This window comes from Scyliorhinus canicula, chromosome 17, assembly GCF_902713615.1.
Source record: "Scyliorhinus canicula chromosome 17, sScyCan1.1, whole genome shotgun sequence".
Classification (NCBI taxonomy): Eukaryota; Metazoa; Chordata; class Chondrichthyes; order Carcharhiniformes; family Scyliorhinidae; genus Scyliorhinus; species Scyliorhinus canicula.
This window is the reverse complement of record NC_052162.1, coordinates 69,846,302-69,864,233: the sequence shown is the minus strand read 5'-3', so window position 1 is coordinate 69,864,233 and position 17,932 is coordinate 69,846,302. Positions and strand designations below refer to the sequence as shown.

The 17,932-nt window shown below is 50.6% G+C and overlaps 1 long non-coding RNA gene across 1 annotated transcript in view; it reads left to right on the top strand.

Annotated features, from left to right (window-relative positions):
- The first annotated feature begins 672 nt into the window (after positions 1 to 672).
- Positions 673 to 17,932, top strand: part of LOC119952045 — a 60,750-nt gene continuing 43,490 nt past the window's right edge. The window contains exon 1 of the long non-coding RNA XR_005457750.1: positions 673 to 798. This is a non-coding gene — a long non-coding RNA (uncharacterized LOC119952045). The remainder of the gene's footprint in view (positions 799 to 17,932) is intronic.

Below are 17,932 nucleotides of genomic sequence, written 5' to 3'. Positions count from 1 at the left end.
GTACAACCTGCAGCGGTTGCGCTGTCCAACATGGCACCGGCCTCGCGCGGACCCGACCTGCCAGATAGTGCCGCCCTGGAAAGCAGTGCCCCCAGCCCTCGCCGAAGCCCCCCACCCCTCGGCCAGCAGCAAGCCCCCCCCCCAACTGTGGCGGCCAGGTTCACAAAAACTGAGAGCACACGCATTTCGTGCCGTTGTGAACTCCGCCCATCGGGGCGGTGTGTCGGGGTGGGCCTTCAGGTCACGTCCTGAGGCCGTCCCAACGGCGTGCAGCATACTCCTCGATGATGCCATTTTGGAGGGGGTGGAGCATTCGAAAACTGTTTCGGTCGTAAACAGGAATTTCTGCCCGATCGCCAATTACGATATCGACGTCGGGCAACGGAGAATACCGCCCAAGGAATGTAAAATCATGTTCTGATAGTATTGAGGAGCTGCCTATATCCATGAAGGAGGAAATGAAAGACAGGAACTGAAAAAAGAATTTATGGCTTGCTTCCCAACAAAAAGTAAGATTTTGTTCCTTGTCGATGGTTAATATAGGCAAAGAAGATGTTTACGCAGACGTGGTGGTCAGTGCCAAATAGATGGCCGTTGCTGGTCGTTCAGTTTAACTTTGCCCAGAGAATTTCTCCAGGCTTTTATACTGCTATTTTGGATTTTCAGACAGTCTATGCGGTGTGGTGCCTCGACAGGGGATCTCGCATCTGTGGGAACAGGGCCAGAAACACTGCGTCTCTTCAACCAAACAGATTGGAGAATCCTCGCTGAGATATGCAGATTGTAAAACCAAGAAGTGTAAGTTGGAATTTTTAGTTAAATATAAAATGATGCGCCAAAGGCAAAATTAAGGCGGGGAAAGTAAAAAAAGATAAACTAGTAAAAGAAAAAAGAGAAATAAGAGGCAGAAACAAAATAAGATTTTTTAAAATGTATTTTTTTCGCACTCCACAATAACAAAATATGAAGGAATGAAAGCCCATATTTGTAAAAAAAACATTTTTCGTGACAGTGACACTGGCATCGATTCAGTCTTTTCATGCTGTTAGAAATCACTTACTCTTGAATGGACATGTCCTATTTTTTTCTGGTCTGATAAGTGGATAGTTATCGGTTAGTAGCACACATTTCTGCCATTATATGTACCTTAATAGCCAGTCTCTTGACTAGGTACCAAAATAGCAATGTGTCTGGAGGAGCTGGTACAATGTTGTGGGCATCACAGAGACGTGGGCTGCAAGGGGATCAGGGCTGGGATCTAAATATACAAGGGTATATGTCCTATCAAAAGGACAGGCAGATGGGCAAAGGGGATGGGGTTGCATTTTTTGGTGAGGAATGAAGTTATATCGATAGCAAGGAGTGATATAGGATCAGAAGGCATAGAATCTCTATGGGTAGAGTTGAGGAATCACAAAGGTAAAAGGACCCTGATGGGAGTTATGTGCAGGCCCCCGAGCAGTAGGCAGGAGGTGAGGCAGAAAATAAATCAGGAGATAGAAAAGGCATGTAAAAAAGGCAGTTTTACAATAATCATGGAGGACTTCAATATGCAGATGCACTGGGAAAATCAGATTGGTAGTGGATCCCAAGAAAAGGAATTTGTGGAATGTCTAAGAGATGATTTTTTTTTGGAGCAGCTTGTGACCGAGCCTACTAGGGAACAGGCAATTCTGGATTTAGTGATGTGGAATGAGGCAGACTTGATTAGGGAACTTAAGATGCAGTTTGAGAGGGAGAAACTGCAATCAGATGTAATGGTATGACAATTAAATAAGGGTAACTACAAAGACATGAAGGAGGAGCTGGCGAGAGTTGATTGGAAAAGGAGCCTAGCAGGGAAGACAGTGGAACAGCAATGGCAGGAGTTTTTGGGGGTTATTTGGGAGGCACAACATAAATTCATCCCAAGGAGGAAGAAGCATGCTAAGGGGAGGACAAGGCATCCATGGCTGACGAGGGATGTCAAGGACAGCATAAAACCTAAAGAGAAAGCACACAAAATGGCGAGGATTAGTGGGAAGCCAGAGGATTGGGAAGCCTTTAAAAGCGAGCAGAGGTCAACTAAAAAAGCAATAAGGGAGAGAAGATGAAATATGAGTGCAAGCTAGCTAGTAATATAAAGGAAGATAGGAAGAGTTTTTTTTCAATATATAAAAGGTAAGAGAGAGGCAAAAATAGACATTGGATCACTGGAAAATATGGCTGGAGAAGTAATAATAGGAAACAAAGAAATGGCAGACGAACTGTGGAAGACACCAGTAGGATACCAGAGCGCCAGGAGAACCAGGGGGCAGAGGTGAGTGCAGTGATCATTACTAAGGAGAAGGTTCTGGGGAAACTGAAAGGTTTGAAGGTGGACAAATCACCTGGACCGGGTGGACGACACCCCAGGTTCTAAAAGAGATAGCTGAGGAGATTGTGGAGACATTGGTGATGATCTTTCAGGAATGACTGGAGGCAGGAAGGGTCCCAGAGGACTGCAAAGTGGCTAATGTAACACCACTGTTTAAGAAGGGAGGGAGGCAGAAGACGGGAAATTATAGGCTGGTTAGCCTGACTTCGGTCATTGGTAAGATTTTAGAGTCCATTATTAAAGATGAGATCGCAGAGTACTTGGAACTGCATGATAAAATAGGACTGAGTCAGCACGGCTTCGTCAAGGGGAGGTCATGCCTACAAATCTGTTAGAGTTCTTTGAGGAAGTAACAAGGAAGTTAGACAAAGGAGAGCCAGTGGACGTGATTTATTTAGATTTCCAGAAGGCCTTTGACAAGGTGCACCATAGGAGACTGTTGAATAAGGTAAGAGCCCATGGTGTTCACGGAAAGATCCTGGCATGGATAGAGGATTGGCTGACTGGCAGAAGGCAGAGAGTGGGGATAAAAGCGTCTTTTTCAGGATGGCAGCCGGTGACTAGTGGTGTACCTCGGGGGTCGGTGCTGGGACCACAATTTTTCACAATATACACTCATGATCTGGAGGAAGGAACTGAAGGAACGGTTGCTAATGATACAAAGATCTGGAGAGGGGCAGGTAGTATTGAGGAATCAGGCGGGCTTCAGAAGGACTTGGACAGGCTAGGAGAGTGGGCAAAGATGTGGCAGATGGAATACAATGTGGAAAAGTGTGAGGTTATGCACTTTGGAAGGAGAAATGGAGGCATAGACTATTTCCTAAATGGGAAGATGCTTAGGAAATCAGAAGCACAAAGGGACTTGGGAGTCCTTGTTCACAATTCTCTTAAGGTTAACGTGCAGGTCCAGTTGGCAGTTAGGAAGGCAAATGCAATCTTTGCATTCATGTCGAGATGGCTAGAATACAAGACCAGGGATGTACTTCTGAGGCTATATAAGTCTCTGGTCAGACCCCATTTGGTGTATTGTGAGCAGTTTTGGGCCCTGTATCTAAGGGAGGATGCGCTGGCCTTGGAAAGGGTCCAGGGGAGGTTCACAAGAATGATCCCTGGAATGAAGAGCATGTCGCATGAGGAACAGTTGAGGACTCTGGGTCTGGACTCCTTGGACTTTAGAAGGATGAGGGGGGATCTCATTGAAACTTAGAGGATACTGCGTGGTCTGGATAGAGTGGACATGGAGAGAATGATTCCACTTGTAGGAAAAACTAGAAGCAGAGGACACAATCTCCGACTAAAAGATCCTTTAAAACAGAGATGAGGAAGAATTTCTTTAGCCGGAGGGTATTGAATCTGTGGAACTCGTTGCCGCAGAAGGCTGTGGAGACCAAATCACGGAGTGTCTTTAAAATAGAGATAGATAGGATGCTGATCAATAAGGGAATCAGTGGTTATGGGGAGAAGGCAGGAGAATGGGGATGAGAAAAATATCAGTCATGATTGAATGGCAGTGCAGGCTCGATGGGCCGTGGCCTAAACCTGCTCTGATGTCTTATTTCTTATGTTCTGATGTAAAACATCTTCCTAGTTTCCACGTTTAACTACACGTGCGGCTGGTAAAGGTGCTGTCTGATTTCTCTCCAAAATAACCGTGAGCAATGATAGCCACAGAGATACTTTCAATTGCAAGAGTTAGCTCATGTCAGTGAAAATTCTATATTAATTGAATTTTAATTTTGGAACAGTAGGAAATATTTTGAAATGCCCATGTACATGTATGGAGTGATCTGCCTGGACTGTATGGAGAACAATATGTTTCACTGTACCTCGGTACACGTGACAATAAATCTAAATCTAAAATCTACAAATCATGCAGAATCATTACCAGAATTTGGCAAAATGAGAACTCCCACAGAAAACTGTTCCACAGACCAGGGGTGATATTCTCCACAGCCCGATGCCGAAATCGGGATCAGCGATCGGGCGGAGGATGGCTTCCAACGTTGGATTCGGGGCAGGCGGCGATTTGATGTTGGGTTGCAGTGCTTCACCCCTCCGAATCCGCATCATCGGTACGCGCGCTGCGCGCAGTCACAATGCCGTTGGCACGTCACCAGCTGGCCCACCCGCGATGCTCTGCCCCCAATGGGCTGAGTTACTGATGGCGCGTGACATGTGTAGTCTCAGTGTCCGGGAACCTGGTGCACCTGACAGTGTCCAGCGCCACTACACTCGTCCGGGATACGTGCTACTGGCTGGGAGGCGCTGCTACCAGGGCTGGAGGTAGTGGTGGTGAGTGGTCAGGAGGTGGGCTGTTTTCCGGTGTGACCGGTGCAGCTCGTCAGCCCTGGGCATGTGCGACCCAGGAGCCGACGATGCTCCGGCCATTTTCCGCGTGATCCATTGGTGTTCCGTGTGGTGCCGGTGCTAGCCCCTCACCGGTACCGGAACCGGTGAGGGGTTTGCGCCAGTTTTCCCGTCGTGAATCACCTGCGGATTCTCCGTTGGTGCCAGCACTTAGCCTCAGGAACGGTGAAGTCCACCCCAGTTTTCTCCTGAAATCTTGAGCCAATTTGCGAAAAATAAATGAAAGGCCATGATTTACATCGTAACTCTGGGGAGGGGGGTGCTCTTAAGAGTCAGGAAACCATTCAAAAGGTCGGGGCACCAAATTGAAAGGGCTGCAGTCTAACAGAACTCAAACCACATCACAGAGTTCTCAGGGACTCTTTCCATCCCCCTACAATCACACCGGACATTCATTGCCAGGAAAACACCCCTCGTCCCCCAACTGACATTCATCGCTGGCCCACCCACCACACATATGTGCATCCCACCCTCCCCATGGGGCTCTTACTGAGTCCACCCGTGGTATTGCGCTTGCCACAGCTTGGCAGTGCCAGATTGGCCAACCTGACAGTGCCAACCTGGTGGCACCAACCTGTGCCAGGGCATGTCTCTCTACCTCCATGGAGGCTATACTTACCTCTCTGCCCCCAGAGGGATCCCCTCAACTGCCCAACCCATTGTAAATGGTCATGTCGGCGAGGTAAGAATATTTAGCGAGGGGGCCGCTAAGTATATGGAAATGTATTAAAGTTTATTCAAATGATGTTCACACCCTTTGTAGACATAAATCCCGTGACATTGCCGGCGAGGTGTGGGGAAAATCAGGAATGGCGATCTTTCCGAGGAGAATTGCATTTCCCGATTCTCGCGGGATTTCCTGCTCTTGCCGCTAATGTCGGGAGCGGCGGTTGCGGCCTCAAGATTCCGGCCATATTATTTAGTTTATTAGTTCTTCTTCTGTCAAACAAAACAAGTGAAAGATCTGGAACAACACAAAACTTCGGGAAATATTAAACCAGTCCCTGAATTTCCAACAGGTTTGCCTACACTCTGATGTACCATCAATTGAACGCGAGACGAGTTGCTGAACAAACGTATGGCTTTAATCTACTAGATGTTAGCCCTGCGGTCGATTACAGTAGAAGGACGACCGCCGGGAGTACTGGGTATTTATACCCCGCCCTGGAGGCGGGGTTAACTCAGCCTCTCGACCAATCGGGGAGCCGTCACATGACTGGTCTCAGCCAACCGGTCGACAGGCACATGACCGACCAGGCCCAATGGTAAGCCGGTGTTCTGCACCAATGGCAGGCAGCTATGCTAATCATACCACCACATTCACCCCTTGTGGAGAAAGAAGCCGGGGGGGGGTGTGTGTGTGTCAACGAGAGCTGGGGGGGAAGGGGGGGAGGGAGAACTGGTGGTATGAGTATTAAGGAGAGGAAACAAAAATGTATCCTTGGCTTCCCACTGGCCCAGACATTTAGCAACAGTACATAGTGTCCATACAAGGTCCATGGTGGTGTTGAAGTTAAATGGACTCGATCAGCCTTTTTGTTGCCCGTGACGTCCTGGCAGACCGCCGCAGGGGAGTTGGTGCTGTTGGTTCAACCGATGGTGGTGATGTCCTCGACTCCGGGAGCGATGGTCCTTGAACTGTCTCCGTACCCCGGGCTGGTGATGGAGACGCCATGGATGAGGAAGGGGTGGCCTGTGTGGGGCGCTGGGGGAAAAGGGGCAGGGGGGTGTCTGTGGTGAAGGGGGGGGAGGCCGCACGCCGGTGGGTGCCAGGTCCTGGAGGGAGACCGTGTCCTGCCGACCGTCGGGGTACTCCACATACGCATACTGCGGGTTAGCGTGGAGTAACTGGACTTGTTCCACCAACGGACTTGTGCACCCGCACATGCTTCCGGAGGAAGATGGGTCCAGGGGCGGCCAGCCACGTCGGGAGAGGAGAACCAGAGGATGACTTCCTGGGGAAAACAAGAAGACGTTCATGAGGTGTTTGGTTAGTTGTGGTACAGAGGAGGGAGCGGATAGAATGTAGGGCATCGGGGATAACCTCTTGCCATCGGGAAATAGGGAGATCTCTGGACCGGAGGGCCAGTAGGATGGTCTTCCAGATGGTACCATTCTCCCGCTCGACCTGTCCGTTACCCCGGGGGTTATAGCTGGTCGTCCTGCTAGAGGCAATGCCCCTGCTGAGCAGGAATTGACGCAGCTCGTCGCTCATAAATGAGGACCCCCGATCGCTATGTATGTATGCGGGGTAGCCGAACAGGGAGAAGATGGAGAGGAGGGCCTTAATGACGGTCTATGTGGTCATGTCGGGGCAGGGAATGGCGAAGGGGAAGCATGAGTATTCATCGATAACCGTCAGGAAGTAAATGTTGCGGTTGCTTGAAGGAAGGGGCCCCTTGAAGTCTATGCTGAGACGTTCGAAGGGGCGGGGTGCTTTGATCATATGCGCGCGCTCGGCGCGGTAGAAGTGTGGTTTGCACTCTGCGCAGATGTGGCAGTCACGGGTTACTGTCCTGCCTTCCTCGATGGAGTGGGGCAGGTTGCGGGTCTTTATGAAATAATAGAAACGGGTCACCCCTGGATGGCAGAGGTCCGCGTGGAGGGAGCGGAGGCGGTCTATCTGCGCGCTGGCGCAGGTATCGCGGGACAGGGCAGCAGGAGGCTCATTGAGCTTCCCAGGACGATACAAGATATCGTAGTTGTACGTGGACAACTCGATCCGCCACCGCAAGGTTTTGTCATTCTTAATCTTGCCCCTCTGTGCATTATCGAACATGAAGGCTACTGACCGTTGGTCTGTGAGGAGGGTAAACTTAATGCCGGCCAAATAGTGCCTCCAGTGTCGCACAGCTTCGACTATGGCCTGGGCTTCCTTTTCCACTGAGGCGTGGCGGAGTTCGGAAGCCTGGAGGGTTCTGGAGAAGAAGGCCACGGGTCTGCCCGCTTGGTTCAGGGTGGCCGCCAGAGCTACTTCTGATGCGTCGCTCTTGACCTGGAACGGGAGGGACTCGTCGATGGCGCGCATCGTGGCCTTTGCGATGTCCGCTTTGAGGCGGCTAAAGGCCTAGCAGGCCTCTGTCGACGGCGGGAAGGTCGTGGACTGAATGAGGGGACGGGCCTTGTCGGCGTAATTGGGAACCCATTGGGCGTAGTAAGCGAAGAAACCCAGGCAGTGTTTAAAGGATTTGAGGGTATTGGGGCGAGGGAGTTCCATCAGGGGGCGCATGCGTTCAGGGTTGGGACCTATCACTCCGTTACACACTACGTAGCCGAGGATGGCTAGACGGTCGGTGCTAAACACACACTTATCCTTATTGTAAGTCAGGAGTTTTGCGGTTTGGAGGAGTTTCCGGAGGTTGGTGTCATGATCCTGCTGGTCGTGGCCGCAGATGGTGACATTATCGAGATACGGGAAGGTAGCCCGTAATCCGTATTTGTTGACCATTCGGTCCATCTCCCGTTGGAAGACCGAGACCCCATTTGTGACACCGAATGGAACCCTGAGGAAGTGGTAGAGGCGCCCATCTGCCTTGAACGCGGTGTACTTGCGGTCACTCGCGCGGATGGGGACCTGGTGATAAGCGGACTTGAGGTCCACCGTAGAGAAGACTTTGTATTTCGCAATCTCGTTTACCATGGCGGAAATACGGGGAAGAGGATACGCGTCCAGTTGCGTAAACCGGTTGATGGTCTGGCTGTAGTCGATGACCATCCGGTTTTTCTCCCCAGTCTGGACCACCAGCACTTGGGCTCGCCAGGGACTGTTGTTGGCCTCGATGACCCCTTCCTTCAGCAACCTATGGACCTCGGACCTGATGAAGGTCCGGTCCTGGGCGCTGTACCATCTGCTCCGGGTCGCAATGGATTTGCAATCGGGGTTGAGATTAGGAAACAAGGAGGGGGGGTCCACTTTGAGGGACGCGAGGCTGCAGACAGTGAGAGGGGGTATAGGGCCGCCGAATTGGAAGGTCAAGCTCTGCAGGTTGCACTGGAAGTCCAGTCCTAGGAGTGCCGGTGCGCAAAGGTCGGGGAGGATAAGGAGTTTATAATTTTTAAAAACCTTCCCCTGGACCGTGAGGTCCGCAATGCAGCACCCGGTGATGCGGACGGAGTGCGAACCTGAGGCTAACCCGATTTTGTCTTTTACAGGGTGGACAGGGAGCGTGCAGCGTCTTACCGTGTCAGGGTGTACGAAGCTTTGCGTTCTCCCGGAGTCCAGCAGGTAGTCCGTCTCGTGGCCGTTGAGGTGGATTTGCGTCGTCGTCTTGGCGAGCGTGCGTGGACGTGACTGGTCAAGCTGAATGGCCGCGAGCCGTGGAGAAGATCCATAATCGTCGTCGTCAGCCGAGTGGGTGCTGGCAGGACCTTGTGTGCCAGTCCAGGATGGCAGCGCCCTGGACCCGCACGTGGAGTCAGGGCCCCAAGCTGGCGGCGCCCAGGACCCGCACGTGGAGTCGGGGCCCCAAGGTGGCGGCGCCCAGGACCCACACATGGAGTCTGCGCCCCAAGATGGCGGCGCCCAGGACCCGCACGTGGCGTCCGGGGCCCAAGATGGCGACGCCCGCAGGACCCTCGTGGTTGCGGGGGGCGGGGTTAGCAGTGCCGGCGGGCCGATCGGAGCGGCTGAGAGCGGGGGCAGAGAGGCGCGCAGGCCGGGCGCAGGGGCACGGGGGCGGGAGGGGAGATTGACGCGGTGCGCTGGAAGAGCCGGGAAAGGCCCGGAGGAGGAGATCCCCGGTCGCTGCGCGGCACAGCAGCGACCAACTTCGTCTGGCAGACCGACGAGAAATGGCCCTTCTTCCCGCAGCTCTTACAAAGGGCGGAACGGGCTGGGCAGCGTGGGTGGGGGTGTTTGGCAAGCCCACAGAAATAGCAGCGGGGCCCCGCGAACTTGTCGGGGCGTCCCGCGGCGCAGGCTTGAGGGGGGTTGGGAGCGGCGGATGGCGGTGGGGAAGTGTGCCAGGAGGCCCAGGGTGCTGCAGCGCGGCTGGGGACATCGGCGCGGGCGTTTAAGTCGGCGACCTCCAGGGAGGTGGAGAGAGTCCGTGCCTCAGTTAGGCTGAGGTCGTCTTTTTCCAGCATCCGCTGGCGGATAGCGGCGGACTGCATCCCAGCCACGTAAGCATCTCTGATTAAAAGTTCCATGTGCTGAGTGGCTGAAACTTGGAGGCAGGCGCAATTCCTCCCCAGGACAGCGAGGGCCCGTTAAAACTCATCTAAGGACTCACCGGGGAACTATTGTCTGGTAGCCAGCAGATGACGGGCGTACACTCGGTTTACCGGCTTAAGAAATTGTCCTTTTAGCTTATCCATGGCCACGTCATATTCCTTTTCTTCCTCTATCATCATGTAGGCTGCCATGCCCACACTGGAATGGAGAATATGAAGTTTCTGTGCCATGGTGGGGGGGCTGCTTGCGGTCGCCAGATAGCTATCGAAACACGCCAGCCAATGCTTGAAGATTGCCGATGCGTTCGGAGTTTGCGGGCTGATGCGGAGGCATTCGGGCTTGGTCCGGAGCTCCATCTTCAAATTTCTAGTAGATTAAATTGATGTACCATCAATTGAACGCGGGACGAGTTGCTGAACAAAAGTATGGTTTTAATCTACTAGATGTTAGCCCTGCGTTCGATTACAGGACGACCGCCGGGAGTACTGGGTATTTATACCCTGCCCTGGAGGCAGGGTTAACTCAACCTCTCGACCAATCGGGGAGCTGTCACATGACTGGTCTCAACCAACCGGTCGAGAGGCACATGACCGACTAGGACCAATGGTAAGCTGGTGTTCTGCACCAATGGCAGACAGCTATGCTAATCATTCCACCACACACTCATATCTTGGAAATTTGGCTGACTCTTTAGTCTTGACAGTATTTTCCCCCCAACTGAAAGTTCAAAGTACGTATTATGTAAACAAAAAAGGTAAGACAGCAAAATAGAAATCTGGAAAACCGATCGTCCTCATTTTGAAAACAGTTCCATCACCATGGTGATCCTTGTACCATTTACTGTTCCACATTTCTGATCAAACCTTTGAGGAGCTCAAGGAAATTACAAGGACCTAGAAAATTTTGTTGCTGAGGTGATCATGTGGAAATGTTAGGCGCTACTTACAATATTTATACCTCCATTAAATCTCTGCAATATGACCATTTCCAGTGTGTTTCCTTTCAATAAAAACTATAACAATAATTTTCAATGCTTAAAAGGATTTTAACATCCCAATGGCCCAGTTGCCTCTTGATACATAAACCATTTAAAATTGAAATACTTTGAACTTTATGTACTAACATTGTTATAGATTATTTTTGAAAATAATATTTTAATCGCAAAATCATTCAATGCTTTCACAATAAAATGGATGCACAGTTACATCTCAACAGTTTTCTTTATTTACTTCTCATATATTGAGTGGAATTTAATGTTCCTGACATGAATCCTGCCCATCGATTTTAGAACAAGTGGGAGACCCATATGTCTTCTGTGGGTAAGGCACGACTGAGGCCTCAGTGGCAGAAATCTGTCCCGCCAAGAGACTGCCGGCCAATTGGAGGCCAGTAACTATCCACTGCCAGAAGCGCCACCTGGAGCAGTGGCTGTTGCCAGTAATGCCATCAGGATTCATCACTGGATCTAGGTGAATGATGGCGCAATGATGGCTTGCAAAGCAGAGAGGAGGTCGGGGGCATGCGGAAGGGGGGGGGGGGGTGGGGTGTTGGAGGCAAGGGTAGAGGCTCTACTTTGAGTGGCCAACCTCCCTTTACTGATGCCAGTCCCTCAATAACACAGAGTGCCTGATAACAAGGGACCCACCCAGTAAGCTTGTGGCAGTGGAGGCAAAGGAGAGCTGTGCAATTCCCATTTAATTATTGAGCCACCACTAAATTCCAGTGGGCTTGTAGATAGTTTACTTTCATATATTTGCTCATGAGATGAGGGTGTCACTGGCTAAGCTAGCATTTGTTGCCCACCTCTAAATGCTCTCGAGAAGGTGATGGTGAGCTGCTTTCTTGAGTCGTTGCAGTCCACTGTAGGTACGCCCACAGTGTTGTGAGGGAGAGAGTTCCAAGATTTTGACTCAGAACAACAGTGAACGAACGGCAATATATTTCCAAGTCAGGGTAAAGTGTGACTTGAAGGGGAAGTTGTAGGTCGTGGTGTTCCCATGCTTCCCTTGTCCTTCTAAGTGGTAGAGCTTGGGGGTTTGGAAGGTGTAGTTTCAGGAGTTCATTAATTGGCACAATAATGATCCCAATCGAAATTCTTATCCAAGCTGCAGATTTTGTGCATGGCTCCTTCCCACCTTCAACTGCATCACAGAAAATGTTCCTGTCACTGAAAAGTGTGTTGTCTCCTACAAGTAAGTGGACCCAGCTGTCATATTTCCTACTGTAACCGGCATGATTAAATTCCGCCCATTGACATCTTGCCAGGTTAAGTTTCACTTAACTTTCAACCAGCACTAAAATTTTTAACCTTTTGAGATTGACTTATGAATGAGCATATGAAAATATACCTGATGGCAGATCATAGCTCGGCTCAATTCGACACTCACCTGCACTTTTTTTAGTGGGTTTCAATCCCGGCTACGTCTCCCCTCCCTGAGGACACCAGGACCAAATGTGGTGCCCCTTGAGTCATCCAAATTGAGATCAGCTAACAAAGTGCAGATAGGGCATTGTAGCTGGTGTCCTCCTCATCTACATGGCTTAGCTCCTCACTGGAAAACCCCAATTGCAGATGCTGCATCATTGAGTATATTTAAAGCTGAGATAGACAGAAATTTGATAACTCAGGGAATCATGGGATGTGGGAAATGGAATTCAGGCAGACGATTAATCATGATTGTATTTAATAGCAAAGCAAGCTTGATGGGCTGTATTATCTATTCCTGTTCATACTGAGCTCACTGAGCCGCGGTGTGTACTTCCATGAACAAGATTAAACAGGTGCCATTTTGTTCCAAACTGCGAATTTACCAAAAAAACAAGGGGATCTCTTGAAATTTATTTTCAACAAATTTGGTTTTCGTGCAAGAGAAACATTGTGGAAGCTGATAAAAGTTGTGGAAGCTGATAAAAGTAAGTCACACACCAACAAAATTTACTAACAGCATCGTTTAAACAGACTTCCTTAGGTCACATGCTAATGAATTCACACCAAAGCCGACAATTATAAAGTTGCTTTCTTCAATTTTTTACGACATAGGCCAAAAGATGGGCTGTAGTGGAATTCTCCATCTGGCTTCACAAGGGAGATCAAAACATTTTATGGCTTTTCAGTAAATAAAATATGCAAGGTCAACATAAAAGAAAAGTAAACACAAGGGGATGTTTATGAATTTAGATACGTGAAGCTACTTGGATTGGAAGTTGGCACAATTCAACTCCCCCCAGCCAAAAGTAATTGACCTTAAAAACAGAACTCTAGTTTGCTGTAAGCACCCTCTTGTGTACAATATCCACAGCAGTCCCGAGAAGGTTTAATCATAAAGGTTTATTTAGTCAAAGAAAAATAAGACTGCAACACAGCATGCAGTACATCCGTCCCAGCCGGGACTACTGATCATGCCGTTTCCAATCCTGACCGGCTTTTAAGTGCATGTTTCACGAGTCCCAGCTGATAGGGCTCTGCCCCCTCATGGGGTAGTTCGTATTCCACGAGCCCCTTGGGGAGATCAATTGGGTCGGTCCCTTGGGTCTTGTGAGGATTGTTAAATTCCCTCGACCTGAACCCCCCCCCCCCCCCCCCCCCCCCCGCAAAATTTGTAAGACCCTCTGTTGTTGAGGGTGGAGGAGGTCTCCTTCGTTGCTTCACCTGCGACCTTATTTCCATTGTTGCTCGTTCTGGGTGAGTGTGCTTTACACTCAATTTGGCTCTGTTTCGTTCCTTAGCTCTAGAGTCGCCAGGTATCGTTAAGATACCGCCACAAGTTTCAAGTTCAAGTTCAGACCAATAACTCATAACACCAGTTAGTAAGTTCAAACAAGACACGTTTATTATAATAGTTATCTACTAATTGTGCATATAAAACTACAAGACTAGGCTAATCCTACCACTAACAGGCCAATACTTATCTGGAACAAGGGAACTGCCGGATCAGGGAACAACGGCCTCTTGCTTTGTCCTGGATCCGCAGGCTTCCAGTCAGTGTGGACTAAAGGGGTCAGGAGTGTCTACTCTCGTTGCGTGCATTGTATGACACTTACTTGATGGTGGCTGCTGTTGGCCAGGCCTCTCCTTCTCAAGGTTCTTCGAGAGCTGCTGGGAGGGCCGGCTAAGAGAGCGAATCAGTTCTGGGACCTGTCTTTTATAGGTCCCAGGGGCTTCGTCTCCTTCAGGGCGGACCCTCTATAAACCTGCAATCGATTGGGTCTCTTCCCAATCGATTGATTTGAATTTCCCCAATAACGGGGCTGTCCCTCGATCACCGGCCGATTCCTTACACCTTATTGGTGCCCTTTGTCTTAGACTCTACTGGCGCCAGAATGTCTGGCCTTCCATAGAATGTTTTTGGTTTTTTAAAATAAATTTAGAGTACCCAATTCATTTTTCCAATTAAGGGCAATTTAGCTTGGCCAATCCACCTAGCCTGCACATCTTTGGGTTGTGGAGGCGAAACCCACGCAGACACGGGGAGAATGTGCAAACTCCACACGGACAGTGACCCAGAGCCGGGATTGAACCTGGGACCTCGGCGCCATGAGGCAACAGGGCTAACCCACTGCGTCACCGTGCTGCCATTCCATAGAATGTTTAATTGTTGTGTCCATTGTGCCAGGGAATCACCGTAAATCGCCTCATTAATATGCGCAGCTTGCTAGTTACAATTCTGTCGGGTTTCCGTGGCAGCTAGAATACAGGGGATTCTGCAGACTGCTGGTTTCTTTGCCAATGTCCATTTTACCCTGCAATCTTTGCGTTCTTCCATTTTGTGTGAGAAAGTGGCCAACCCAGGTGGCTACACCATCAGTGTGTGGCCGGGTCGGGGACGTGGAATGCATTGGGGAGCGTTACTACTGTGCAATCGTCTGGGGGCTGCTGATAGCGGTCCCACCCTGGAAAAAGTTCCACCCGAGGCTGGATGCTTCTGACTCCATGGCCGGGATTCTCTGACCCTGTGCCGGTTGGAGAATCCCCGGGGGGAGCGAGAAAATTGCGCCACCATTCCCCGACGCCGACTCGTTGATTCTCCGGTGCCGATTTTCGGGTGCCCGCGGGATCACGGCCACGTCGGTTGGGAGCTGTTGAAAGCGGCCCCCCTGGCGATTATCGGGGCCTCGACGGCCTCCGAGTGTCCGTTGAGTTTAGCCGAGTTCCGCCGGCGTGGGTTAAATATGGTCCCACCCGGCGGGACCTCGGAGTTCTGTATGCGGGGGCCATCCTGGTGGTGGGATCTGACCCGAGGGGGGGGGGGACCTCCACGGTGGCCTGGCCCGCATTTGAGGCCTATCGATGAGCGGATGGGCTGGTTCTGTTGGAGCCTATGTTCCTCCACGCCGGGCCCCTGTAGGGCTCCGCCATATTGCCTGGGGTCCGTCGCAGAGACGGGAATCCATGTGCATGCACAAACTCGCACCGGCCGTGGTGAGCCGGCTTTCGGGCGCCGGAGCTGCAGAGACCACGATGACGCCATACTAGCCCCCTGGGAAGGGGTGGATAGCTGCCAGGTGAGGCTCGTTGACGCCGGAGTGGTTCATGAAACTTTTCATGCCGGCGTCAGAACTTGGTCGCAGGGTTGGAGAATCTCGGCCCATGTTTGACCCCGAGTCTTCCTTCAGCATATCTGTGTCCTGGACCTGGGGGATTGTTGCTCCTTGGCCCCTGACTGATGGGCAAAATGGATGAAGGATTGATTAATCTGTCGGGGCCTTTCCTGGTGTTGGTTCCCTACCTTTAAGATGGTCCACGTGTTTGCAAACGGTTTGCTCCTAGGTTTTGACCGTGGAAGAGACCGGTCCAGTCCAGTACCCACAAGGCACCGTCTCCAACATTCCTGACGTACAGTATCCCCTGGCATGAACCCTCTGTCCCCCTTCCGTTGGCTATGGTACGTTTTCTGGAAATCTTGTTTTCTCTCCACCTTCCCAGCAAAATTAGGAAACGTCAGGTTTAGACGCATTTGGAGTCTTCGGCCCATCAGTAATTCTACCGGTCTGACTGTAATGCCTGCTCAGCCAGGCCGTTTGAAGAAGGGTGTTACTTGGCAGTCTGAATATGTTTCACTGCATTCACCTGCTTGAATTATGAGAACTCCTCGCAGGTGAAAGGTTACTATTATCAGGAACAAGCACCTTTGAGATACCATGGATACTAAATTACTTCTCAATAGTAGTCCGTGAAATGGTGGATGGCATGCGGTAAAGGTCTAACCGTTTTGAGTGGGCGTTGACGACTAGCAAAACCATTCACCCAAAGAAAGTCCCGGCGAAACCGGCGTGTAACCGCACCCAGCGACGGCCTGGCCACTCCCAGGGCAGAAGAGAAGCAAGCAGATGGCGGGAGCTATTGATTGTCCTGAGATGCTGTATACTGCTTCACCAACCACGCATAATGTCTGCCGACCGAATATCTTTATTTTGGACACTCCCATGACCTGCAAAATGGCTTTCTTGCCCTGCCTTGGTACCAATACATGGGCTCCCCACAGAATAATGCCATCCTCAACACTTGGTTGTGAAAACCCGCAGTTCTTCAGGCAGTTTTCTTTGTAGTCCCTCAAGCAGGACGATGTGGCGCAACTGTACCAAGATCAGGTCCTTTTGTGCCCCCACTCACAAATTTGCGAGGCTATGACTGGCTAGTTGTCCACAAACGTTAGTGACAAGATGATTTTGTGTGCTACAGGCAAGGACAGGACACCATAGCAATGGGAGTTGGCTCATGGCATCCACATGCTTTATTTGTGCACCCTGGCGATATTCAAAATTGTACTCATATGCCGCCACAATAGTGCCCATCGCGGGATCCTGGCCGCCCCTATTCTCTTCTCTTCCTTGGTCAGGTGAGCAACTGTTTGTGGTCTGTTATGATTGCAAAGTGATGCCCATAAATATAGTAGTGGAACCTCTTGATTGCGAAGAACATGGCCACACTTTCCTTTTGATCTGAGTGCACTTATGCTCTGCATTGTCCAAAGTTCTCGATGTATACACTATTGGCCTCTCCATCCTATCATCCATCCAGTGGGACCACACCAACCTGATGCCATATGGGAAGGTATCGCACATGATCAGGAGTGATCTGGAAGTAATGCGTTAGCAGACTCAAGGTTGACAGTTGTTACTTTACTTTGGCAAACGCCTCTTCTTGTGATGCCTTCCATGCATATTCCTGATTTGTTCTTAGGAATGCATATAGCGGTGCCAATATGAATACCAAATTGGGAATGAATTTTGCTCAAAGTTCTGGGTGGTACTGCCAAAGGTCAGGGCCTGAAGGGGGCCATCTCCAGGAAAGAAGGGTTGGGGGGCTATGACGAGTGGTGGGGGTAAAGGGCAGGTATGAAGGGTTTTTCAGGAGGTTGGGGGAGGTGAAAGAATGGAGGCCTGAAAACAGGGGCCCCTCATTAGCCCCATGCAGGGTGTCCTCATTTGGGGTGGCGTGGGGTAATTCCCATGTGTGTGAGGGATGACGTTGCCTGTGGGGGATCCTCAAGCTCACTTCGAGATTGGTGCACCCTTTCAAAATGGTGGCCCGATCTCTGAGGAGCCGGTCTGGCCAGCGAGTTCAGCTCCCCAATGATGGAAAAAATTCTAAGTGTGGGCTTGGCCCAGGGCCCAATAAAGTGCCTAAAGTGTGGCTAGATAGCGGTGGGAATCCTGATGACAGAGCTGGGTGAATCTTCCAGCAAACCCCGCCACAATAGAAATTTGTCCATTAGATCACACCCTAAGTGTTGATGCCAAGACTGAATTGCCTGAAGTTCACATTCCCATTGGGGGCACTATTTTGGAGCAATTCAGGCACGCTATTGGGCCAGTACTCTGCTCACCTGAATCTAGAGCAATTCTCATTTCCACTGGCATCAGATTTGCCGGAGCCGGAAGTGAGGCTGAAAGGCTTGACAAGCTGGAACTGCTAATAAGCACTCCACTCCCTACACACTCTCATTCCAGCCAAGAAGATGGCTCAGAGGTGAGCAACCCCGGGTTCGCCGAGTCGAAGCTCAATGCAATGTGGATGTGGTGGAGAAGAGAGGAGA